General features: G+C 49.3%; 3 non-coding genes across 3 annotated transcripts; 2 read left to right on the plus strand and 1 right to left on the minus strand.

Annotated features, from left to right (window-relative positions):
- Positions 1-15,152: 15,152 nt before the first annotated feature.
- Positions 15,153-15,225, minus strand: TRNAV-AAC (transfer RNA valine (anticodon AAC)). The gene has a single exon. It is a non-coding gene; the product is annotated as a tRNA-Val (tRNA).
- A 1,035-nt stretch (positions 15,226-16,260) lies between these two features.
- TRNAE-CUC (transfer RNA glutamic acid (anticodon CUC)) lies at positions 16,261-16,332 on the plus strand. Its single transcript has one exon. It is a non-coding gene; the product is annotated as a tRNA-Glu (tRNA).
- Positions 16,333-25,613: 9,281 nt separating this feature from the next.
- On the plus strand, positions 25,614-25,686 carry TRNAA-AGC (transfer RNA alanine (anticodon AGC)). The gene has a single exon. It is a non-coding gene; the product is annotated as a tRNA-Ala (tRNA).
- Positions 25,687-25,748: the final 62 nt, after the last annotated feature.

Consider the following 25,748-nt stretch of genomic DNA (forward strand, 5'->3'; position numbering starts at 1 on the left):
TATCAGCGGCGTACCCGGGCTTCCATCCGTCTCCATCGCGTCTTCTTCTGGGAACTGCGCATGCGCGGGAGCCCGTGCATGTGCATTCCACTCCACGCATGCATGCACCATCCACTCTGGCTCTCCATCAGACTCATGACCACACAACATCTTCAAAAAAGCCAGTTACACCATTGCACCCCATCTCCGCAAGGCCATCAACATCTCCTTCGAGACCGCGACCTTCCCGGAAAGCTGGAAACACGCCAAGATCAACGCCTTACTCAACAAATCCAAGACCGATCCCAAGGACCTCAAGAACTTCCGACCCATCTCCCTGCTGCCTTTCCCAGCGAAGGTCATCGAGAAGACCGTCAACAATCAACTGACATGCCACCTCGAGGAGAACTGCAAAAAACACAGTTGATGGACAGAATGTAGAACAATGTCATACGTTCACCCCAGTACAAGGATCTGGGCCTAAATCCATCGTTTTTTTGCACTCCACACCACCCTGGGTTAGACACTGGCTATATGCAAATCAGCTCTGACCCTGTGCCTCATGGGAACAGTCCAGTCCGAACTACCAAGCCATGTCTTTCCCAGAGCGGAATCAAGCATCCAAGGACCGGTTTCTGGCTATCAGCCTTCATCAGCCTGGATAGCTTGACTCCAGTGGTGTGGAGAGACATTGATCCACATTCTGTCCATCACTGTTGTGTTTGCAATTACCTCGAGGAGAACAGCATCCTGGATCCGTCCCAGTCTAGGATTCCGCAGCAACCACAGCACCGAAACTGCCCTCATCCCTGCCACTTATGACATCAGGATCCTACTGGACAACAGCAAAACTGCGGCCCTCATCCTCCTGGACCTGTCAGCCGCCTTCGACACTGTCTGCCACCGCACCCTATGCACATGCCTCCAGAACCCAGAGCGTCCGTCTCCCCCTTTCCAATACAAAGCCACCGAGATCATCTGTGGCGTACCCCAAGGATCATCCCTCAGCCCGACATTGTTCAACATCTACATGGCACCACTCACTCATGTCGCTCAACTGCACAACCTCAACATCATCTCCTACACCGATGACACCCAGCTGATCCTCTCCCTCACCAAGGACCACCTCACTGCCAAAACCAACCTTCACGAAGGAATGAAAGCCGTCATCGAGTGGATGAAGATCAGCTGTCTAAAGCTGAACTCAGACAAAACGGAAGTCCTCATCCTCGACTCCACTCCTTCGGCGGGTGATGACTCCCTGCACTGGGAGCAGCACCAACACCCACCGACCATGCACGCAACCTAGGGTTCATCCTCGACTCAACACTCTCCATGACCAAGAAAGTCAACACCGTCTCGTTCTCCTTTAACACCCTCCGCATGCTCCGCAAGATCTACAGGTGGATCCCCAACGAAACAAGAACGGTCACCCAGGCCCTCGACAGAAGCAGGCTAGACTACGGCAACACCCTCTACGCAGCAGCCTCCGACAAACTCCTGAAATGACTACAACGCATACCGAACGCCTCTGCACGCTTGATCCTCGACAGCCCTCGCCGTAGCCACATCACACCCCACCTAAAAGACCTGCACTGGCTTTCCGTCATTCAAGCTCCTCACCCACGCACACAAAGCACTACACAACACCAGACCTACATACCTCAACAGACGACTCACCTTCTACAACCCGAACCGCCAGCTCCGCTCCACCGGCGTCACCCTTGCCGTCATCCCCTGCATCCGAAGAGCGACCACTGGTGGTAGATTGTTCTCCCACCTCACCGCCAAAACCTGGAACACTCTACCCATCCCCCTACAGAAGACCCAGGGCCTACTTACCTTCAGGAGGCTACTGAAGACCTGGTTATTCGAGCGGTAGCAGCACACTCCCCCCAGCGCCTTGAGACCCTCACGGGTGAGTAGTGCGCTTTACAAATGTTTTGATTGATTGATTGATTGATTGATTGAAGTTTGAGGCAAGGGACATAGTGGGGGCTGCCCCCAGGTATAACCAGAGCAGTAAATTGCAGGGCATTGACCTGGAGGCACGGATACGGGAGCAGTGCCTCCTCATGCAGCAGACAAAGGAAAAGTGGGCACACACATGCGCGTCCAGGGAGAGGGCCGCCACCCTCCCACCTGTGTTGGAAGATCCCAAGCCCAAAGAAGTTAGGGCAGGAGGGCACGGAAGTAAAGGCAGTGGGTGTGGGTCCCAGAATATCAAGACAGAGAGGGGAGTAAGGTGATAGCCAACACAGCTGGGGGGCCCGGTGGTGCTTGGGATGTGGGGGATGCGGGTGCAAAAAAGAAACCTTGCAGGTAATTATGGGGTGGTGGGGGTACTGCGGGCCGTGCAGGCAGGCACAATCGTGGTACCTGCGGAACCCAAGAAAGGGGACGGCAGTAAACGGCTGGTAGGTACCGGGGTCCAGACAGACAGAACAGTGGGGGCAGATGGGAAGGAAGAAAACTAAGAGGATAAAAATAACAAGAAATTGCCCTACATGGGTTTGGCGATGCAGCTGGGGTCTCATTTGTCCAAAAAGTAGAATTTGGAAGCATCACGAGAAAGGTGCCCTGGGTTTTTTCAGGTCGGGGCAGATAACCGCCCTCTGGGGGTTTCTTGGTTGGCGGTACATTGGAGGGGTGGTGAGTCACATACAGGGAGGGGGGAGAGTGCCCAGGTTACTGATGGCGGGGCGCGGGATGCAGTGAGCAATGGAAAGAACTTCAAGGGAGGATAATTGGAGGGCAAGTGAAGGAGAGATTGGAGATATGGAATGAGGTCAGCGAGGGAACTGTGGAGGAGTGAAGCAAATGAGATGGTGAGTTGAAATGGCGCGGGGAGAATGAAACGGTACCGGTCATCAGGAGTTACATTTGGAATTGCTGTTAAGTTTAATAAAGTTTTTTTTTTTAAACTTGTTTTATTGGCATTTCGTTATTTGGACATTACAAATCATGTAATCATACATATAAGCAATACAATGTACTGCATACACAAAAGTCCATAATGACATCAGTAACATGTGGAGCGGATCTGTAGGCTTTATGCAACAGTATTATTTAAAACTGGGGTGTAAACTAGGGAGAGGAGAATGTAAGTGCAGATTGCGGGCATAGGAGGTATAATCCGGGTCTGGGTGACGTACGATTCACTGAGTTGTGCAGCAGCATACTAGTGTCATGTGAGAAGGGGCTACGTTGGGCCATTGGCAGGGTTCAATTGTCTAATATGACAGGATGTGAGGTACAACTGTCAGCAGCATGAGTGTGCCATCAGCGGGGGGGGGTTCAAGGTCCGCAGTCGTGCCTGTGTTGGTGGGTGGGGGGTAGTGGGGTTGGATGGGCTAGCATCCGGCTCCTCATGGCGTGTTCCTTGTTTAAAACGGTGTAATAGCACGGCCCACTCCATGGAGATAGGGTGTTTTTGGATTCCCTTGACCTCTTCTTCGCATAGCGCGTCCTCCTCTGCCGCCGCCCACTTACATACCTCTCCCACCCATGACGCTAGAGAGGGGCCCACGGGGGATCGCCAGTGCATGGCTATACTCCGTTTTGTTAGCAATAACGCTAGTGAGATGAAATGCTTGTGTGCTGTAAGATGTTTCTGTACCCTGAATATGCCCAGCGCGCTAGCTTCCCACGTGTCCAGGGTTGTGAGTCCCGTGAGGTCTCTCAGAGTGTCATGGACAGTTTGCCACAAGGACCAAAGAGCGAAGCAGCTCCAGAACATGTGGTGAAAGTCAGCTTCTGGGGAGTGGCATCTGGGACAGAGGAATTGAGTGTCGGGGTAAAATTTTTGTAAGCGTGCCGGTGTCAGATACGCCCTATGGAGCATATAAAATTGTATATTTTTAAATCAGGCATTCCTAGACACACCTTTTTTGGAGATTCGAGGGCTCTAGCCCATTTGGTCTCATGTAGTGGACGTCTGATTTCATCCTCCCAGGTGGCACGCAAGGTCGTTAGGGGTGCGTTTGCGAGTTCACGTAGTGCCTTGTATAGCCAAGTGGTTAAATGTCGTCCACCCCCATGTGTAAGATCGTATGTATGACCGGGTGCGTGTTTGGCTCTCTGGCCTGGAGGTTGTTATGGGGACGGAAGCCTTCGAGGAGTTGGTGATACCGTAGGAACTGACCCGGGGGGAGACCATATTCGTCCACAAGGCGTTGGAATAGTTTAATCTGCCTGTCTTCGAAGAGGGATTCCATGTCTGTGATCCCACATGCTGTCCATGCCGTTAGCATGTTGGCCGGATAGTATGTTTCGAGCCTAGCCCAGCCACCCAGTGGGAGTAATGGGGAGTATGGGGGAGTTCCGGGCGACATGCGGTGAACCCGTAGCATGCATTGGCGCGCCACCGTTACCTGTAAGGGGTATGTACGCCACGGTTTGGTGCCGGGGAGGAGGAGACGGGTGAGTTCCAGAGTGGGAATCCTACCCGTCGGGGTGTGTGTCTCATTCGTGTGTCGACCCGCAGTCCAGTAAGTTAGCCATTGAAGTTGTACTGCTAAAAAGTAAGACTCAAAGGATGGGGCTCCTAGGCCTCCCTGAGTGGTAGATAATTGTAGTGTCTTCAGTGCTAATTCTGTGTCTGCCCGATCCCCAAATGAGTGTGCCAAGAAGGGAGTTGAGGTCGCGAAAGAAGGTTTTGGGTTGGATCACCGGTAGGTTCGTAAAGTGATATAAGAGCCGGGGGAGCATTATCATTTTAGCTAAAGTCACTCAGCCAATTGGGGCTAGCGGGAGTACTCCAGGACACTCTCTGAGTCCCCATCCATATGTCGCGAGGTGGTAGGTCCGGATGGAATGGGTATACCGTGGATTTGTCCCAGTTTACTTTGAGTCCGGAGGCGTTCGCGAATTCCGCGAGCGTCGTCCATATGGGAGTCAGGTCATCTTTGATGTCCCGTACATATATTAAAAGGTCGTCAGCGTACATGGAGACGCGATGAGTGACGTCCGCGAGTGGAATGCCCCATTGTATGCCCTACTGACGTAATCTTATGGCCAGTGGTTCGACCGCGAGGGCGAAGAGGAGGGGTGATAGGGGACAGCCTTGCCTCGTGCCCTTCCGGACCTCAAAGGCCGTGGAAATGTGTCTCCCTATCCCAGAGGTCTTCAAACTTTTTGATGCTGAGACCCCCCTTTCAAAAGATTTTAGGCGTAAGGACCCCTCCTGAAACAAATTTCTGGACCCTGGTACTCCTCATCCTCGACAACCATAAACGTCCCCAATTCCCACGGCAAATCATTTTTATGGTGGTGAAACAATATTTGCTGCACTTAATGTAGTAGTAGCACAGTGCCCGGTTAATTTAATATGCAGGTATACCGCGCTTGACGATGTAGTCGGCGCCTACTTTCATCATTATTTATTTATTTATTTAAATCATGCAACCTGGCCTTCTTAGTGCCTCATTTAAACATGGCACCCGCTTAATTAAATACGTATAGGCTCCGCACTTCCTGTTGCAACACGGCGCCTGTGGCACGCAGCCCAGCTTCGGAGCTGCAGCCAGTTGCCGAGAGAGCAGGGTGAAAGTGAAATGCTCTGCCTCAGGATGCTGGAGGATGTCCCGAGGATCAACGGACAGGAGGCAGCTTTCTGCAGGTAAAGTTCCACTGGTTGACAAAAATGAGAGTTGGACTCAGTACTGAAGTAAGCAGTAAGCAGTAAGCAAACTTGGCACTCTTCTACAGCAACACATGTTAAAGAGCAGTGCATGCTGGTTCCCATCAAGTCACTGTGCGGAAACAGCTTATTTAATATGATGCATTGTTATCTTTACTCATTAACTGTAGTGATTTGGCAACAGCAGCTGCATTGCATCCTGGTAGTTAATTTTCCCAATGCTTGCACGCATGTACTGCAATGCATCAAAATCGTATTTTGACATTTTTAGATATGGGCTTTTTATGAGAATATGTGAAATACATAGCTAAAACTAGCAATGGGATAATTACAGGCCCAACGGAACTGCCCATTAATAGCACATGCCTGTATTGCAGTCTCTGTTGGCATTTCGCTGGAAGTAGCTCAAGTGGCTGTTAGTATTTCTAAGATGGCCACTGCACCTTGTGAGAGATCAGCCTACTCCTGCCCCTGACAAAAGGAATGTTTAGTGAAGCAGAGAGAAGAGAAAGTGTCTGTTCTGGCCCCATTGGACATCAGCTTGGTTAGTAGGAGTCTCTCCCATGGGCTGCATCCATACTAACACCTGTGAGGTCATTGCAGCCTCATAATGTCGGAGGTACTGGGCTGTTAGCAGTTGAGCCAGACTGGCTTAGTGTGCATGTTTAGGGTCAGTCCTCTCTAAATTCCGAATACCTGGTGATGTCTAAACAACTGCACTATGGGAGCAAAGACAAGCTAAGCGATTCCATACACACAGAAATACTATATTTTGCTTGCCACCGTTACAACTTTGGAGCAGTTTAGGACTTGTGACAGGATCACACAGAAATGTGAGTGAGGTTAAATGCCAACTGCTAAGCAGAATGAGATATAAAAGCTCATAATGTGCTATTGCGGGCACTTTTTCCTTACATAATTACTCCAAAATAAAAATAAAAACATAATTTATAATACCTGTAGCTGTTACTTTTATAAGTGCGCGACCTATTGTATTGTAAATGCTTGTTCTTGCTACTTACTGAAATTCAACACCTCCTTCCCGATAGTAAGCGCTATGTAAATATATTTGCAATTAGAAGCACGCACTTCACAGCTCGTCACTAAGCTTCCAGGGAGGGATTCAATCAATGAAAGTCAGTACCAAGCATTCTTTACAGCTACAAATTGCCCTTTACACTTTCAAATTAACCCGTAGCGCGCACATTTCCAGTCCTTTCAGGCAAGCAGGCAAACCTTGCCTAGCTGTCTGATCAGCTCCGGTTTCACAGCACAGAAGAACACTTCCTGAATTGCAATGAAGCTCGAAGTATTTTAATTTCAAATTGAACTGCCCAGGGACGGTTTACTTTTCCAAGAGGCCAGGCGGAAGTGAGCCCAGGGAATGCGCGACCCCCTTCCCAGGACTCCACGACCCCCCTGGGGGTCGCGCCCCACAGATTGAAGACCTCTGCAGTAAGTGGATAAGAGTGTAATGGGACGATACGACGCCATGATTTGTGGGCCCCGATTTGGCTTCAGAAAGGTCACAATTACAGATTCCCGAAGAGATTTGGGGGGTAACATCCCTTGTGCAAGGGCTGTCGCAAACATTAGTGTTAACTGTGGGACTAATAGGGGAGAAAATGCTGTGTATTACTCCAGTGGGAGTCCGTCTAGACCTGGTGCCTTGTTACGAGAGAGGGCACGCAGCGCTTGGGTGACATCCACGGACACTATCGTCGAGTCTAGTGCGAGCTTGTCTGCTTTCGTGATTGTGGACAGCATTAGAGGGTCGAGGAAATGATCTATTAAGGACTGTGAGGGTGGGATCAGGGGGCTATACACCATCTCGTAATAGTGTTGGAACGCTAAAAGGATCTCATCCTGGGAGCGCACCAGGGTGCCTCCAGGGTTGATGATTTCGGTAATTGGTTTAATATCGGTGCCCTGCCGCGCTAACCAGGCGAGCATCAGGCCCGTTTTATCTCTTTCTTTATGCATCCGGGTGGCATAGGCCCTGAAATTATATTTGCGAAGGTTAGCACAAGCCGCTTGGTAGGCCGTTTTGGCTTGGCCGTGAGTGTAGCTTGTAACTCGGAGAGGTTGTCTCGTTTAGTGGTTGTGGCGAGGTGCTGTTCCGCTTTAATGAGTGCCTGCTCTAGTGTCCGTTGAACCCCTGTTATTTGTTTAATACTTTCCCCCCGGGCCACCACTTTGAATGCATCCCATTCCACCAGTACCGATGAAGCTGTGCCTGCATTGTGGGTGAAGAAGTTTTGTATACTTTGTGTGTGATCATGCTTAAAGACCTGGTCAGTTAGGCATTCTCGGGCAGTCACCAGGTGGGGACCGGTGGGTGTGGGGGACGCCAGTTGAGTCGTAGTATATGGGCATCATGGTCCGAGACGATCCTGCCCATATAATCCGTGGATAAGATCTTGGGGAGGATCGGCACGGAGCAGAGGAATCTGTCTAGGTGCACCCGTAAATTATGGGTGATGGAGTGAAATGAGTATATTTGGGTGTGTGGGTGATGGAGTCGCCATGCATCTGTGAGAGCCCAGTGTGTGGTCCAAGCTCGAAACTTCTCCGTTTGCCTGGGAGCCGGGGAGCGCAGGGGTGGGGGATGTGAGCGGTCTAGGGCGATGTCAAGTGTGCAATTATAATCCCCTCCCAAGAGCCAGGAAACAGCGGTGAACTGGGCCAGGATCCCCGTGAGATGGTCCCAAAATTTGTCCTGTTCCAGGTTGGGGGCATAAATGCTACGTAAGAGGACCGCTTGGCCATCAAGGAGCCCCTCTAGTAAAGCGTACCTGCCTTCTTTGTCCACCACCCTTCTGAGTTCCCGGAAGGGAGTCCCTGGCCTAACCCAGATCAGGGCGCCGCGTGCATATGCTGAATAAGTCGTGCCGTAGACCGTGCCGCGCCATTTAGCCTGTAGTTTGCCTACTTCAGTGCCATTGAGGTGGGTTTCCTGTAGGAATGCGATTCTGGTATTTTGGTTTTTTATGTATGAGTATACGGTGTAGCGCTTTCTCTGTGTGTAGGTCCCTGACATTTAGTGTAAGGACATTAATGTCCGACTTTTGTGTTGCCATTATCCAACATCCTTGTTACGGTATTCAGGGGGGGGCCTGCAGTTAGTAAGATCCCCAATCCAATAGCCCTCTTGTTGGGGGAAGCACCCATGTGACCCGTCAAAGTACTGTCTAATGAGTTTTGTGTACCCTGACTAGTGCCATGCTATGAGGGGGGTGGGATGGTAGTAAACTGGGGTTAGAACTAATGGAACTGGGGCCGGGAAACAGTCCCAATACGTAGGACACGTCGCCGGTGGTGATATATCCAAACGAATTCCCTGCTAGGGGAAAAGGTGTAACAAGAATCTGTGGGGGTGGCAGTGTGTGTGCACGCGAGACTGCGTGCGGATCGTGCCTTTGGAGGATCAGTGAATGTCGCTCTTGAGCCAATACATCATAGTGAGATCGTATATGCGATGCTAAGGGAGTTCAGTCTGAGCCGGCCGCTCGTGATAATATCTATGAGGTTCATTCATGTTGAAGAGGCACCCAGTTGTCCGTCCAGGATAGCATCAGCTGTTTGTGGGGTGACCAGGGGGGAGTGGTGGAGCCGCCGCCGGACAATGTGTCGTCGCTGTCATTTTCCCCCTCCGATGTGAATATGTGTGGGGGTCGATCAGTGTTTTGCGTGACGGGCGACGCCTGTAGATCAATCACCGCCTGCAGGGCCTCCTGGCGTTCCCGTACTATTTGTGTCAAGTCTGGGGACTCTTGGGGAGAAGACCCAGATCTTCTAGTGGTGCCATTGTGGGGTTGCTTCGGACCGCATCTTCTGGATCGTGGTGGCTTGGGGCTGGGGTTGCGCTGAGTCTCTGCTCTGGACTGTAATGGGCAGTGCTGGTCCGCCCAGACCTGTGCGTCCTCGGCGGAGGCAAAGAAAATGGCAGAGCCCTTGGTAGGACCTTGAGGCGAGCTGGGTACAGCAAGGAGTACTGGACATTGTTCGTGCTGAGTCTCCTCTTTACATCAAGAAAGGAAGATCTCTGTTGTTGAACTGTGCGTGCATAGTCCGGGGAAATCATTATTTGTTTTTTCTCCACTTGTAGGGGACCTGCCACTCGAGCCGCTCGGAGTACTGCGTCCCGGTCGCGGAAGTGTAGAAAGTTTGCGAGCATCGGTCTCGGGGCCAATCCTGGTAATGGACTCCGAGCTGGAACTCTGTGGGCGCGTTCAATGGAAAAGAATGGAGTGCGGTCCGTGGCTGGGGTAAAGGATTTAATCCATGTCTCCATATAGTCTAGGGCAGTGGTTCCCAAACTTTTGACTCCTGAGGACCCCATTGAGTCACCACTAGAAGCCGGGGACCCCCAGCAAGTTGTAGGATTTAAATTTCAAACATTAAAACAAATTTTGTTTTAAAAATGAACACACGTATGCACACAAAACATATACTCGAATTACTAATGATTTTGGGGGCATATTTACAAGCCCCTATCACCATGGGAACATCACTTTTTGAGATGTTCCCATGGCGATAGGGGCTTCGCCTTATTTAAAAGGCATCGTTAAGCCACTTAACGTGGCTTACCGGTGCCTTGTAAATAAGACCCCCTTTCACCCAATGCTTAGCGTGAAATGGTGGGCAGTGGGTGTTGCGGTGGGCGTTTCCCCTGCAACACCCATTGATTTTGACGCTGCCCCCTATTTACAAGGGCAGCCTAAATGGGAGGCAGTGCCAAAATTAAGGCTATGGAAACCTGGTCTAAACTTGGCAAAACAAGATGAAAGGCTTCATTTCTCCTCGTTTTTGCAAAATGCCTTGGATTGTTTATGTTCAGGAAGGTGACCCTTCCTGCACATCAACAATCTTTAAGAAAAAATTTACATTTTGTGAAGTCCATGCGTGCTGCATTAAGCAGCACACCTAGAAGTGACAAAACGACATTTCAAGATTGTTTATGTACAGGAAGGGGGACCTTCCTTCATATAAACAATCTTCCACTGTTAAGTGTAGCGCCAGCGCAGGGGAAACGCAGGGCTGCACCATATTCTTGTACATAAGGTGCAGGCCTACGTTTCTGAAGTGGTGGTATGTATTGTTAAGCCAAGGAGGCTAACGACACTCTCCGCCACTTCTGTTGTATTTTATAGAATTGTTTTAACTTTTAAAGAATAATAAATGAAGACCTGACAATGCACCAGAATACGAAAATCTTTCTGGAGGTTCTTCAATTATTCCCCCGCTATCACCCTCCAACAGTGCCTCACATCTCTCCATAGCCCCTCTGTCATGTGTATTTCATTTTTTATAGCATCTCTCATACCATTTTAGGATGTCAGAGCACTTTACATCACACACATATAGAGACAGTGAATCATACGTGTAAATCAGTGTACAGAAAATGACACATAAGGCAAAGGGGACTACAAGGTGTAGAACTCACATGTCATTCATACTGGTAGGCATTTTTAAAGAGTGCTTGGTCTGGAGAAGCACAAACTCAAGATTCAGAACATAACACAGTGGCTAGCACTGACTTTAACAATAAAAATGTATTTCCACACAAATAAACCTTTTTAGCTGCATCAGGATAATGAAAGACTGAGAAAAAACATAAGTCACAAACTTGTACCTTGCAGTTTGCATGCAGCTGTTTGATGACAGTTTATAGGTCACTGTGCTAGATTATGACTGTCACTTATAAACTGCACTGTAACGAAAGAATCTCTCTGGCAAAAGCAGTAACCCACTGACCTATGCATATAAAATACTGTTTTTTAAAATGCATGGTACACATTCTTTGCAGTAGGCATATTAACCCTCTGTGCTACATTAGATAAGTCAAAGCTGCCACTGGACAAAACTCTCGTCTCTCTCCAGAAAGGGGCATTAATCACTGGCGTCATCTTGACACTTTTATTGTTCTTTGAAAACTGTTAATTAAACAAAATACTTTGCAGTGCTTTTAAAACTGCTGCCTGCAGACCCCCTGGTAATTTATCGGGGACCACTGGGGGTCCGCGGACCACAGTTTGGGAAACACTGGTCTAGGGGGTTCGAACCTTCAATTCCCTCCGGCAGACCAAGCACGCGGATGTTACAATGCCTCGACCGTCCTTCCAAATCATCTGCGCGCTCTTCCATGATCGCCATGCGGTGGAGGACCTCCTGAAGCGTGGTTTGCTGCGTCTTAACCATGGGTTGTAGGTCGGCAAGTGTCTTCTCCCCATCCTTTACCTTATCCGCGAGTTTCCGGTGGTCGTCGCGGATCAGGCTAATGTCGGTTGCCAGGGTGCCTAGTCGTTCCTTCATGGACAGCCGGGACAATTCGATGGCCGCTAACACTTGTTCCAGTTTCGCTGATAGAGTTGGGTCAGCTTGCGATGTGTTAGTTTGCGATCATGCCCGCGTGTGGGGCATATTTTCTGGAGCAGTTTCTGGCACAGAGGGTGTCTGTGTAACCTTCAGTTTCCCCATGGCGGCAATCACGGGGAATACTGCTCGGTGTCAGAGGCGAGGAGGAGTGTGTCGCTCTGCGGGTGTCTTGCTCAGGTAAGTGAGGGCGAGGTGTTGACTGGTCCTCATCAGAGAATCACGAGGCTTGGGTTGTCAGCGTGCTGTCCAGGATAAGTTCGCTGTAGCCCCCAGTACATTTGGAGTAGCGCGCCCTGGGTGGGCGGGTGGGGGGGAAACAAGAGACAGGATCCCCAGATCATATGTAGCTTGTATGTCGAACGGGGGCCCCAGCTCTGCGACCCAACGGTAGGAGTAGTCCGATTTATGAGGTAGGGAGAGTTATCACTCCTCCATGTTAGGGTCAGGCAGCGCTTGTTGCAGTCATGGGAGGAGGTTGGCAGTTCGACAATGCGGCCTCGCCGGGCCGTCCACTCAGGGGAGCGCTGCGGGTGGGATATTGGGGCGTTCGGCTCACCTTCAGGTAGCAGGTTCACGAACGCTTCCTGGGGACTGCGGTGTCCATTCCTTCACTTGCGGCTCTCGCTGGGCACCATCTTGGGGTCAGGCGAGCCGAATGTGTAGAGTCTCCCAGGAGGATACTGGCAGCACGATGCTCGATGGTGGGCCCCAGGTCTTGGTGTCTGCGAGCAGGTACCTCTTTGTAGTGTGGTGTGGTTCACTTTGGCCGCGACTCTGCTCGGGAAGGCGGCAGTTCGGCTCCTCTAAAATGGCGGGATTGCTTCTACCCGGGACCTGTTTTCCTCAGTGCGGATGGGTCTGGTGCGGGAGGGCTTCTTGGTAGCGGGCCCCCGCTGGTTTCGCCGTCATTGCGGGGATGGTGGTCGGGAGGCGTGAGGCGAGAGGCTCCCGACGTCTGAGTGAGGCCGCTGGAGCGGATTCACTCGACCGCAGACGCCATCTTGAGTCTCAGCGCGCGTCTCCGGTGGGCTAATCGTCGTTTCCCATAGATGTTGTGCAGGTTGCCAGGGACTGCGGGATCGCTTTGGCCGTCGGGTATGTTCCGACTGTAGATTCCGATGTGTGTGGCTCTCGGCGACCACGGGAACTGGGTAGGATGCCGGCCCGATCGTGGAGCCTCAGCAGTGCCCCGTTTAATAAAGTTCATTAGAATGTTTGCAGCCTTATCCTAATAAATGGCCTTTTACGCTTCTGTACAGCTTGGAGTGTGGTGATTGCACGAGCGTCTCTTTCACAGCTCATCGAGGGCTGAAAGAGGGAGAGTTGCTTCTTCTTTGAAGGTTCCCTTCCCTTACACATGCCTGGGAGACCGAGGAGAGGGAGGCCCCTCCCCTGGGCCTCGCAGTGCTGCAGCACAGGCGCGAGGTACAGCGGGGCTGGGGGGGACACTGGCGCAAGGCCCATATTGGTGGGCAGAGTGCGGGGCCCTGGACAGCTGCGCATGCCTAGCGCCAGCCCTGTGCTGTGAGCGTGAACATGGCCGTTGCCATCAGTGCCTATATAGAGCCTGTAAGGTCGGTAAGTGTGCGCACGGCTGCTGTTTGTACCACTGCCTGTATTGCATGTAATGTTTGTGAGTCCGCGCCCAGCTGTTTGCATCAGTGCCTGTAGACTTGAGCCTGTGATGCCTCTGAGTGTGTCAAGGCTGTGTGCACTGATGCATGTGGAGCCTGTGATGCCTCTGAGTGTGCGCACGGCCGTTTGCACCAGTGCCTGTAGAGTCTCTGATGTCTGTCAGTGTGTGCAGACTGTTTGTTCGTACCACTGTCTGTAGTACCTCTAATGCCTCTGGGTGTGTGCGCACAGCTGTTCATAGCATTGCCTGTAGAGCCTGTAATATCTGAGTGTGTTCTTAGCTGTTTGTGCCACTGCCTGTGTAGAGCCTATAAAGCCGGAGGAGGGGATGCTGGGTCCCTTGTCCTGTGTCAGTGTGCTGTAAACAGGTGCCCTCACAGGTGGGTTTGCCAGAGAGGGGTCGTGTCAGTTCTGTTAATCTGTCACGGTGCAGAAAGGTTGCACACTTGAGTCATGACACATTTTAAAGAAACCTGGGTCAGAGGTCACCTGGTCTGTGTTTTCTTTGAGCGGATTCCCTCACACTGTGCATGGATTTACTTCAATGACGTCACCATCGCGTCACATTTGTGTTTAATCTTCTAGCAGTATCTCCAATATACAATCTGTGGTTGTGAGACTTGAACCCCTCCTGCCTCTGCGGTCTCAGACTGGGGGCCGGTTTATGGAAACAGACTGGGGGCGCCTGGAACTCTTAAAGTGAGAGTCCAAGCGCTGGCTTCAGGGGGCTGGAGTGAGCAATGTTTGTTTAGAGAGGTTGAAATCCCACGTGGCCCAGGGCTAGAAAGTGCTCCTGAGATAACATGCACACTGTGCACATCATCGAGGAGACCAGTGCCCCGTGTATGGCTCTGAAGCCCGGATAGCTCAGTCGGTAGAGCATCAGACTTTTAATCTGAGGGTCTAGGGTTCAAGTCCCTATTCGGGCGGGAGAGATTTCTGTCTGTTATTCAGCAGATTTGAAATGGAGGTTTTAAACAGAAAATGATTTAGCTTTTAACTCTTTTATTTTTATCGCTCTAACTTTTCCTCTGTTGCTATCCTGGTTTCTCCAAACAAGTAGCGACTCCACCTGTTATAGAAGTTTTCACTTACATTTTGAATCAATCGCTGTTTTCTGCCCACGCTGCCAACTCTGACGTCCAACATTCTGCATTTTATACATTTATGGTCTCAGTGATTGAAAACGAACGCCAAAGCCCTCCGATCACACGCAAACTTCTAATTTATACCAAACCACACGTCCCGTCAGTGCTGCAAGGGGACTGTGTCGAGCTTTGTCACCAGTTTATATTTTATTATCCTTAGTTACAACGATTGTCTGCTCGCTTTTCGTTGACACTGATATACTGTTCGTAACTAAGTATCAAGTAGGTTTCCACAAGGGAGGGGAGTAGTGTTTTCCATCTTACCCCACTTTTTATTTCCAGAACTTGTACTTTTTTTTCCACAACTTGGATTAAATTATAATAATAAAGTAATGAACTGGTGTGAGTTACTTTTTTTAAAGGAAAAAAAGTATTTCCGCCCGGTCTCGAACCGGGGACCTTTCGCGTGTTAGGCGAACGTGATAACCACTTCACTACGGAAACTCATGGGAGGAGGTGTGGGGCACCTTTAACTGCAATGAGAAGAGAGCCCTGCAGGCAGCTGGAGAGACGCAGAGGTATGGAAGCTTCTCTAAAGTTCTCTCACTGAATGCACAGTACTCCATGCTGCACAAGCATCGTGTCTCACTGAATGCACAGTACTCAATGCTGCACAAGCATCGTGTCTCACTGAATGCACAGTACTCATTGCTGCACAAGCATCGCCTCTCACTGAATGCTCATCACCGTGGGCTGCACGAGTAGGAGATCTCTTACTCAATGCACATTTCACTGATTGCTGCACAAGTGAGCAGACTCTCACTGCCTGCCTGCATGTCACTGAAAACATCAGCGCACGTGAGCTCTCACTGGATGCTCGTGCCTGAACCCTGCACAGCGAAAATACCCATCAATGAATATGAGTGAAAGCAGCAGAGCTGTGACCTCTTTCACTGAACCCAGATCACTGACCCTGCACAGCTGTGACCTCTGTCACTGAATCCAGATCACTGACCCTGCACAGGTAAGTGACCACACTCACATCTAACAGGAATCTCACTGAACACCAGTGACCGATGCACAGATAAGAGCTCTCTGTGCACACGGGTAGCTCTCACTGAATCCAGATCACTGCCCCTGCACAGCTGAGTGCACTACACTCACATCAGAGAGGAATCTCACTGAACACCAGTGACCGATACACAGATAAGCGCTCCCTGTGCACACGTGTAGGTCTCACTGAATGCAGATCTGAACGCCGCGCAGCCGAGGCCTCTCACTGAAGGGAGACCCTTGGCATTTCCCCGTCACCCAGGCCTCGGTCTCTTCTTGTAAGGGCGTCTTTATTTTGTCCGTTTCCTTAGGTTCTGGTCTGCAAAACAGTTTTGTAACTTCTATATGATACTTTCCTGTTTTTGGGATTCTCTGTAAAAGCATCGATAGGATGAATGTAAATATAGCGCCTCAATGCAACATTCACACACTCACAGCTGCACCTTTGTAGTCATCAGGGGCTGAAGAGGGTAGGCACACAAGCGCTCCCTAGTGGTCTAGTGGTTAGGATTCGGCGCTCTCACCGCCGCGGCCCGGGTTCGATTCCCGGTCAGGGAAGTGTGATTTTTTTTCACTCTTTATTTCACAACTGTCGATTGATTGTGCTTTTGGTGGATTTTTAAAATAGAATTTCATGTTTAATGACACTGATTACTGAATGATGGGCCCAATATTCGAGGCATGGATAACACATGGTTACAATTTTAAACATCTTTGTGACATAGGGTTTTTTATTAATCTTTTGATTTCTGTTGTTGCCCCTCCCCCCACTGAATGGGTCATTGGAAGCCCTGGACACTGACTGAAAGAGGTTAAACAAACAATACTAAAACTACAGAAATACATCAAATATGTATAATAATTAAGAAATACTTTTGTTAAACCACAAGCATAAATAGAAATTCTATTGAGAACGTTGCAGTTTTATTTTTCAGCGATAAACCCATAAACTGGGCTCCCCCGCTTATCTTTTTCTTTTAAGCTCCTAAACCAGCCTCTGTAGTTTCCTCGGCGCAGACAGCGCCTCTGTGAGGCCAACAGCCTCCACGTCACTCGGGCTCTACTTGTGCTGCTACAACTTCATTTTTAGCCTTTAATTTAAAATTCCTTCACAGAGAATTTTAATTTTAATTTTAAGCTCTAAGGGGCAGATTTGCAACAAAGAAACGCAGCACGGTGCAGCAAGTCATTGTGCTGCGTTGTGATGCGTTAATTTGGAAAGCACAGAGATGCAACATATTTTCAAGAATATGTCGCATCTCTACGCTTCTCCCTGCGCTGGCGCACAAACTACAGCCATGCGCCGGCGCAGGCACCCTTGCATCATGGCGCAAGGATGCCTGCGTAGCGGGGAGATTGTGTTTGTGCAGGAAGGGGCCCCCTCCTGCACAAAAACAATCACAAGAGGCTTTTTCCTCTTTCAATGTGTGCTGTTGAATGCAGCACGCATTGAAAGAGGAAAAAACGAGGAAAAATGAAAACATTTCTCCTGGTTGCGCCTCGCTACGCCAGCTCTAAGGGTGGCGTAGCATTCACACGCATCTCCAGATTTACGATTTCTTGTAAATCTGGAGATGTGCTTGTTCCATGGGTGTTGCGAGGGAACACCCACAGCAGCACCCATGGAACGCCCCTTCCACGCACAGCGCTGCAAGTGAAGGGGTCATATTTACAAGGACAAGAAAAGTCACGCAGAGGGGCTTTTCCTCTCTTTGATAATAAGCCCCTCAGTGTGATGAATGCCCAGCTGTTATTACATAATTGGTGCACAGGGTTGATGACAGCAGAACGCTCAATGAACGCCCCTATCTACAGGAAACAACACGCGCCAGCCTTATGCGCCAGACGCAGGGTCAATGATTCAAATGAGATTATCTCATATTTTGCCAGTTCTGACAATTTACAGAAATATTAAAACGTGACCTGCCGTATTGTGCACAGAAAACCCTTACAAAGCCGCCCCCTGCAGAGGCGAGTTTAAAGTGCACTGCGGATGAGTGAGGTGAACTGGAAGTAAATGTGAAGTGTGGCGAAGACCCCCCGTTCTGCCACCCGTGGGCACAAAAGGGTCACTTTGATGAATGCCAGACTCCTGATGTAACTGGGGCAGGGGCTGGTGTCTACATTGAAACCATGCACGAGCACACGACATGCACGAGCACACACATGCACGAGCACACCACATGCACGAGCACACAACATGCACGAGCACAGACATGCACGAGCACACGACATACACGAGCACACACATGCACGAGCACACCACATGCACGAGTACACGACATGCACGAGCACACACATGCACGAGCACACCACATGCACGAGCACAGGACATGCACGAGCACACGACATGCACGAGCTCACGACAGCACGAGCTCACGACATGCACGAGCTCACGACATGCACGAGCTGTGTCAGACCCGTCAATGGCAGCAGTTGGAGCAACTGGGAATCACAGAGCAAATCTCTGTCTAGAGGCTCCTTTTAGGAAGAACAAGCATTGAAAATGCAATAGGTCTCGCAATAGAAGAGTTTTACATTTTTCGTTTTGCAAATGGATGAGTGGCGTTGCGTGGATGAGTGGCGTTGCGTGGATGAGTGGCGTTGCTTGGATGAGTGGCGTTGCGTGGATGAGTGGCATTGCGTGGATGAGTGGCGTTGCGTGTGTGAGTGGCGTTGCGTGGATGAGTGGCGTTGCGTGTGTGAGTGGCGTTGCGTGGGTGAGTAGCGTTGCGTGGGTGAGTGGCGTTGCGTGGTTGAGTGGCGTTGGTTTTGAAAATAGCAAAATTAATAGCTTTGTCAGTTACAATGTCAATAGTTTTAACTTTCGCAAATGTGACACCTATATCATTTGTAATGCAATGTGTGTTGTATTTACGTGACTTAGATGTATTGATATTACAAATAACAATGGCTTTTAATTTTGTAAATAATAAATACTGAAATAAAATGTATTGTAATTTATAATGGCAATAGCTTAAACGTTTGTAAATAACTTTTGTGAAGATTATGTTCAGTGTATTTTATTGTGACGAAAATTCAAGAACATTGCATTTGCACCTACACACACACACACACACACATATAGATGTGGTGGTGGTGGATCTAGGGGATATGGTGGTGGTGGATGTGGTGGTGGATGTGGTGGTGGTGATGGTGGATGTGGTGGTGATGGTGGTGGATGTGGGGGTGGATATGGTGGTGGTGGTGGATGTGGTGGTGGATGTGGTGGTGGTGGTGGATGTGGTGAAAGTGGTGGTGGATGTGGTGGTGGAAGTGATGGTGGGTGTGGTGGATGTGGTGGTGGATGCGGTGGTGGATGAGGTGGTGGATGTGGGGGTGGTGGTGGATGTGGTGGTGGTGGATGCGGTGGTGGTGGTGGATGCGGTGGTGGTGGTGGATGTGGTGGTGGTGGTGGATGTGGTGGTGGTGCATGCGGTGGTGGTGGAAGTGGTGGTGGATGTGTTGGATGTGGTGGTGGATGTGGTGGTGGTGGATGTGGTGGTGGATGTGGTGGTGGTGGTGGATGTGGTGAAAGTGGTGGTGGATGTGGTGGTGGAAGTGATGGTGGGTGTGGTGGATGTGGTGGTGGATGCGGTGGTGGATGAGGTGGTGGATGTGGGGGTGGTGGTGGATGTGGTGGTGGTGGATGCGGTGGTGGTGGTGGATGCGGTGGTGGTGGTGGATGTGGTGGTGGTGGTGGATGTGGTGGTGGTGCATGCGGTGGTGGTGGAAGTGGTGGTGGATGTGTTGGATGTGGTGGTGGATGTGGTGGTGGTGGATGTGGTGGTGGTGGATGCGGTGGATGTGGGTGTGGTGGATGTGGTGGTGGATGCGGTGGTGGTGCCTTTTTTTTTTAATGTGCTAAAGTAAGTTATTAATGCAATTTCGGATTAGGGGGGCATGACGACAGTGCATCTTTGCTTTGCACTTGGACATGCTGCAAAACATACTGTGTTGTATTCTTCTGTGAAATCCCCATGACATTTGGCAGTTAAAAGAATGTATTGAAAGAAATGTTCATCTAAATAAGATAATTAGTGTGCACGACATAATTCTGTAGAACTACAGATTCAGTTTAGGTATGCAGCCCTGCGTTACAAAATCATTTAGAACTGAAATGCAAGAAAGTTGCAGTTTGGCTTTGAAACGGATCAGAGAGGTGTCTGCGTGATAAATGAATGATGCATAGGAATGGACAGAATGGAAATGTGTTTCGAAGGACGTGCTCGGGGTGTGCATACTGGAAGCAGGGCGATGGATTCGAGGCTATGAGCGAGGGTGATGCCGAGCTCACCTCAAGGAGAGGGGGAGGGGCCAGGGCAGAAAGTAGGGAGGGGAGGTGTAAGTCGGCAAAGTCACACGGATCGAACAAACGATGAGTAAGGGAAGAATTGTTAAATAGGTTTAAAATGGAACAGGAAAAAAGAAACAAACTAGGGAAGGAAAGAAACGGAATCTGAAAGGAAAGAGAAAAAGAATAAAGGAAAGAGCAGAGGGAAAATACAAGACGGAGGGAAGGCAGAGAAGGGGAGGGGGGAGGAGAAATGCGACACGGCGGGCAGGGGAGGGGGCGGAGCGGGTTTCGGATTAGGGGGTCATGACGACAGTGCATCTTTGCTTTGCACTTGGACATGCTGCAAAACATACTGTGTTGTATTCTTCTGTGAAATCCCCATGACATTTGGCAGTTAAAAGAATGTATTAAAAGAAATGTTCATCTAAATAAGATAATTAGTGTGCACGACATAACTCTGTAGAACTACAGATTCAGTTTAGGTATGCAGCCCTGCGTTACAAAATCATTTAGAACTGAAATGCAAGAAAGTTGCAGTTTGGCTTTGAAACGGATCAGAGAGGTGTCTGCGTGATAAATGAATGATGCATAGGAATGGACAGAATGGAAATATGTTTCGAAGGACGTGCTCGGGGTGTGCATACTGGAAGCAGGGCGATGGATTCGAGGCTATGAGCGAGGGTGATGCCGAGCTCACCTCAAGGAGAGGGGGAGGGGCCAGGGCAGAAAGTAGGGAGGGGAGGTGTAAGTCGGCAAAGTCACACGGATCGAACAAACGATGAGTAAGGGAAGAATTGTTAAATAGGTTTAAAATGGAACAGGAAAAAAGAAACAAACTAGGGAAGGAAAGAAACGGAATCTGAAAGGAAAGAGAAAAAGAATAAAGGAAAGAGCAGAGGGAAAATACAAGACGGAGGGAAGGCAGAGAAGGGGAGGGGGAGGAGAAATGCGACACGGCGGGCAGGGGAGGGGGCGGAGCGGGTTTCGGATTAGGGGGGCATGACGACAGTGCATCTTTGCTTTGCACTTGGACATGCTGCAAAACATACTGTGTTGTATTCTTCTGTGAAATCCCCATGACATTTGGCAGTTAAAAGAATGTATTGAAAGAAATGTTCATCTAAATAAGATAATTAGTGTGCACGACATAATTCTGTAGAACTACAGATTCAGTTTAGGTATGCAGCCCTGCGTTACAAAATCATTTAGAACTGAAATGCAAGAAAGTTGCAGTTTGGCTTTGAAACGGATCAGAGAGGTGTCTGCGTGATAAATGAATGATGCATAGGAATGGACAGAATGGAAATGTGTTTCGAAGGACGTGCTCGGGGTGTGCATACTGGAAGCAGGGCGATGGATTCGAGGCTATGAGCGAGGGTGATGCCGAGCTCACCTCAAGGAGAGGGGGAGGGGCCAGGGCAGAAAGTAGGGAGGGGATGTGTAAGTCGGCAAAGTCACACGGATCGAACAAACGATGAGTAAGGGAAGAATTGTTAAATAGGTTTAAAATGGAACAGGAAAAAAGAAACAAACTAGGGAAGGAAAGAAACGGAATCTGAAAGGAAAGAGAAAAAGAATAAAGGAAAGAGCAGAGGGAAAATACAAGACGGAGGGAAGGCAGAGAAGGGGAGGGGGGAGGAGAAATGCGACACGGCGGGCAGGGGAGGGGGCGGAGCGGGTTTCGGATTAGGGGGGCATGACGACAGTGCATCTTTGCTTTGCACTTGGACATGCTGCAAAACATACTGTGTTGTATTCTTCTGTGAAATCCCCATGACATTTGGCAGTTAAAAGAATGTATTAAAAGAAATGTTCATCTAAATAAGATAATTAGTGTGCACGACATAATTCTGTAGAACTACAGATTCAGTTTAGGTATGCAGCCCTGCGTTACAAAATCATTTAGAACTGAAATGCAAGAAAGTTGCAGTTTGGCTTTGAAACGGATCAGAGAGGTGTCTGCGTGATAAATGAATGATGCATAGGAATGGACAGAATGGAAATATGTTTCGAAGGACGTGCTCGGGGTGTGCATACTGGAAGCAGGGCGATGGATTCGAGGCTATGAGCGAGGGTGATGCCGAGCTCACCTCAAGGAGAGGGGGAGGGGCCAGGGCAGAAAGTAGGGAGGGGAGGTGTAAGTCGGCAAAGTCACACGGATCGAACAAATGATGAGTAAGGGAAGAATTGTTAAATAGGTTTAAAATGGAACAGGAAAAAAGAAACAAACTAGGGAAGGAAAGAAACGGAATCTGAAAGGAAAGAGAAAAAGAATAAAGGAAAGAGCAGAGGGAAAATACAAGACGGAGGGAAGGCAGAGAAGGGGAGGGGGGAGGAGAAATGCGACACGGCGGGCAGGGGAGGGGGCGGAGCCGGTTTCGGATTAGGGGGGCATGACGACAGTGCATCTTTGCTTTGCACTTGGACATGCTGCAAAACATACTGTGTTGTATTCTTCTGTGAAATCCCCATGACATTTGGCAGTTAAAAGAATGTATTAAAAGAAATGTTCATCTAAATAAGATAATTAGTGTGCACGACATAATTCTGTAGAACTACAGATTCAGTTTAGGTATGCAGCCCTGCGTTACAAAATCATTTAGAACTGAAATGCAAGAAAGTTGCAGTTTGGCTTTGAAACGGATCAGAGAGGTGTCTGCGTGATAAATGAATGATGCATAGGAATGGACAGAATGGAAATGTGTTTCGAAGGACGTGCTCGGGGTGTGCATACTGGAAGCAGGGCGATGGATTCGAGGCTATGAGCGAGGGTGATGCCGAGCTCACCTCAAGGAGAGGGGGAGGGGCCAGGGCAGAAAGTAGGGAGGGGAGGTGTAAGTCGGCAAAGTCACACGGATCGAACAAACGATGAGTAAGGGAAGAATTGTTAAATAGGTTTAAAATGGAACAGGAAAAAAGAAACAAACTAGGGAAGGAAAGAAACGGAATCTGAAAGGAAAGAGAAAAAGAATAAAGGAAAGAGCAGAGGGAAAATACAAGACGGAGGGAAGGCAGAGAAGGGGAGGGGGGAGGAGAAATGCGACACGGCGGGCAGGGGAGGGGGCGGAGCCGGTTTCGGATTAGGGGGGCATGACGACAGTGCATCTTTGCTTTGCACTTGGACATGCTGCAAAACATACTGTGTTGTATTCTTCTGTGAAATCCCCATGACATTTGGCAGTTAAAAGAATGTATTGAAAGAAATGTTCATCTAAATAAGATAATTAGTGTGCACGACATAATTCTGTAGAACTACAGATTCAGTTTAGGTATGCAGCCCTGCGTTACAAAATCATTTAGAACTGAAATGCAAGAAAGTTGCAGTTTGGCTTTGAAACGGATCAGAGAGGTGTCTGCGTGATAAATGAATGATGCATAGGAATGGACAGAATGGAAATGTGTTTCGAAGGACGTGCTCGGGGTGTGCATACTGGAAGCAGGGCGATGGATTCGAGGCTATGAGCGAGGGTGATGCCGAGCTCACCTCAAGGAGAGGGGGAGGGGCCAGGGCAGAAAGTAGGGAGGGGAGGTGTAAGTCGGCAAAGTCACACGGATCGAACAAACGATGAGTAAGGGAAGAATTGTTAAATAGGTTTAAAATGGAACAGGAAAAAAGAAACAAACTAGGGAAGGAAAGAAACGGAATCTGAAAGGAAAGAGAAAAAGAATAAAGGAAAGAGCAGAGGGAAAATACAAGACGGAGGGAAGGCAGAGAAGGGGAGGGGGGAGGAGAAATGCGACACGGCGGGCAGGGGAGGGGGCGGAGCGGGTTTCGGATTAGGGGAGCATGACGACAGTGCATCTTTACTTTGCACTTGGACATGCTGCAAAACATACTGTGTTGTATTCTTCTGTGAAATCCCCATGACATTTGGCAGTTAAAAGAATGTATTAAAAGAAATGTTCATCTAAATAAGATAATTAGTGTGCACGACATAATTCTGTAGAACTACAGATTCAGTTTAGGTATGCAGCCCTGCGTTACAAAATCATTTAGAACTGAAATGCAAGAAAGTTGCAGTTTGGCTTTGAAACGGATCAGAGAGGTGTCTGCGTGATAAATGAATGATGCATAGGAATGGACAGAATGGAAATATGTTTCGAAGGACGTGCTCGGGGTGTGCATACTGGAAGCAGGGCGATGGATTCGAGGCTATGAGCGAGGGTGATGCCGAGCTCACCTCAAGGAGAGGGGGAGGGGTCAGGGCAGAAAGTAGGGAGGGGAGGTGTAAGTCGGCAAAGTCACACGGATCGAACAAACGATGAGTAAGGGAAGAATTGTTAAATAGGTTTAAAATGGAACAGGAAAAAAGAAACAAACTAGGGAAGGAAAGAAACGGAATCTGAAAGGAAAGAGAAAAAGAATAAAGGAAAGAGCAGAGGGAAAATACAAGACGGAGGGAAGGCAGAGAAGGGGAGGGGGGAGGAGAAATGCGACACGGCGGGCAGGGGAGGGGGCGGAGCGGGTTTCGGATTAGGGGGGCATGACGACAGTGCATCTTTGCTTTGCACTTGGACATGCTGCAAAACATACTGTGTTGTATTCTTCTGTGAAATCCCCATGACATTTGGCAGTTAAAAGAATGTATTAAAAGAAATGTTCATCTAAATAAGATAATTAGTGTGCACGACATAATTCTGTAGAACTACAGATTCAGTTTAGGTATGCAGCCCTGCGTTACAAAATCATTTAGAACTGAAATGCAAGAAAGTTGCAGTTTGGCTTTGAAACGGATCAGAGAGGTGTCTGCGTGATAAATGAATGATGCATAGGAATGGACAGAATGGAAATGTGTTTCGAAGGACGTGCTCGGGGTGTGCATACTGGAAGCAGGGCGATGGATTCGAGGCTATGAGCGAGGGTGATGCCGAGCTCACCTCAAGGAGAGGGGGAGGGGCCAGGGCAGAAAGTAGGGAGGGGAGGTGTAAGTCGGCAAAGTCACACGGATCGAACAAACGATGAGTAAGGGAAGAATTGTTAAATAGGTTTAAAATGGAACAGGAAAAAAGAAACAAACTAGGGAAGGAAAGAAACGGAATCTGAAAGGAAAGAGAAAAAGAATAAAGGAAAGAGCAGAGGGAAAATACAAGACGGAGGGAAGGCAGAGAAGGGGAGGGAGGAGGAGAAATGCGACAAGGCGGGCAGGGGAGGGGGCGGAGCGGGGAGAGCGGCCTTTGAAGTGCACTTTACACGGCCGGCCGGCAGTGAAACTGAAAGCACGGCCGGCCGGCCGGGAAAGCCTTTGATGACGCAGCAGGGGGAACAGACGGCGAGAGGGTGTGAAAGCAGCAGGGGCAGGCAGGCGGCTGGGGGCATGTGCACGCGCTTTTAAGCGCATGCGCATTTAGCTTAAAAGTCACGGGCACTGCAAGGAATCGCCACGATTCCTTGCAAGTTAGGTAAAGAGTGGTTAAGCCCCCATAGTCTCGCAAGCTCGATGCGCATGCACATCGACAGGCGAGACCTAAAAATGTGATTTGAGATAGAACAAGCGCAGAGAATGCGTCATCAATCCCGTTGCCTCAAGGGTGCTGTGCGGAAGGGGAATTAGCTCAGATGGTAGAGCGCTCGCTTAGCATGCGAGAAGTAGCGGGATCGATGCCCGCATTCTCCAACTTTATGCCTTTTACTCATTTAATTGCATTTATTGGTTTTTCAGAGTGTTATGTGATTAAG

Source organism: Lissotriton helveticus, chromosome 1_2 (assembly GCF_964261635.1).
Source record: "Lissotriton helveticus chromosome 1_2, aLisHel1.1, whole genome shotgun sequence".
NCBI lineage: Eukaryota > Metazoa > Chordata > Amphibia > Caudata > Salamandridae > Lissotriton > Lissotriton helveticus.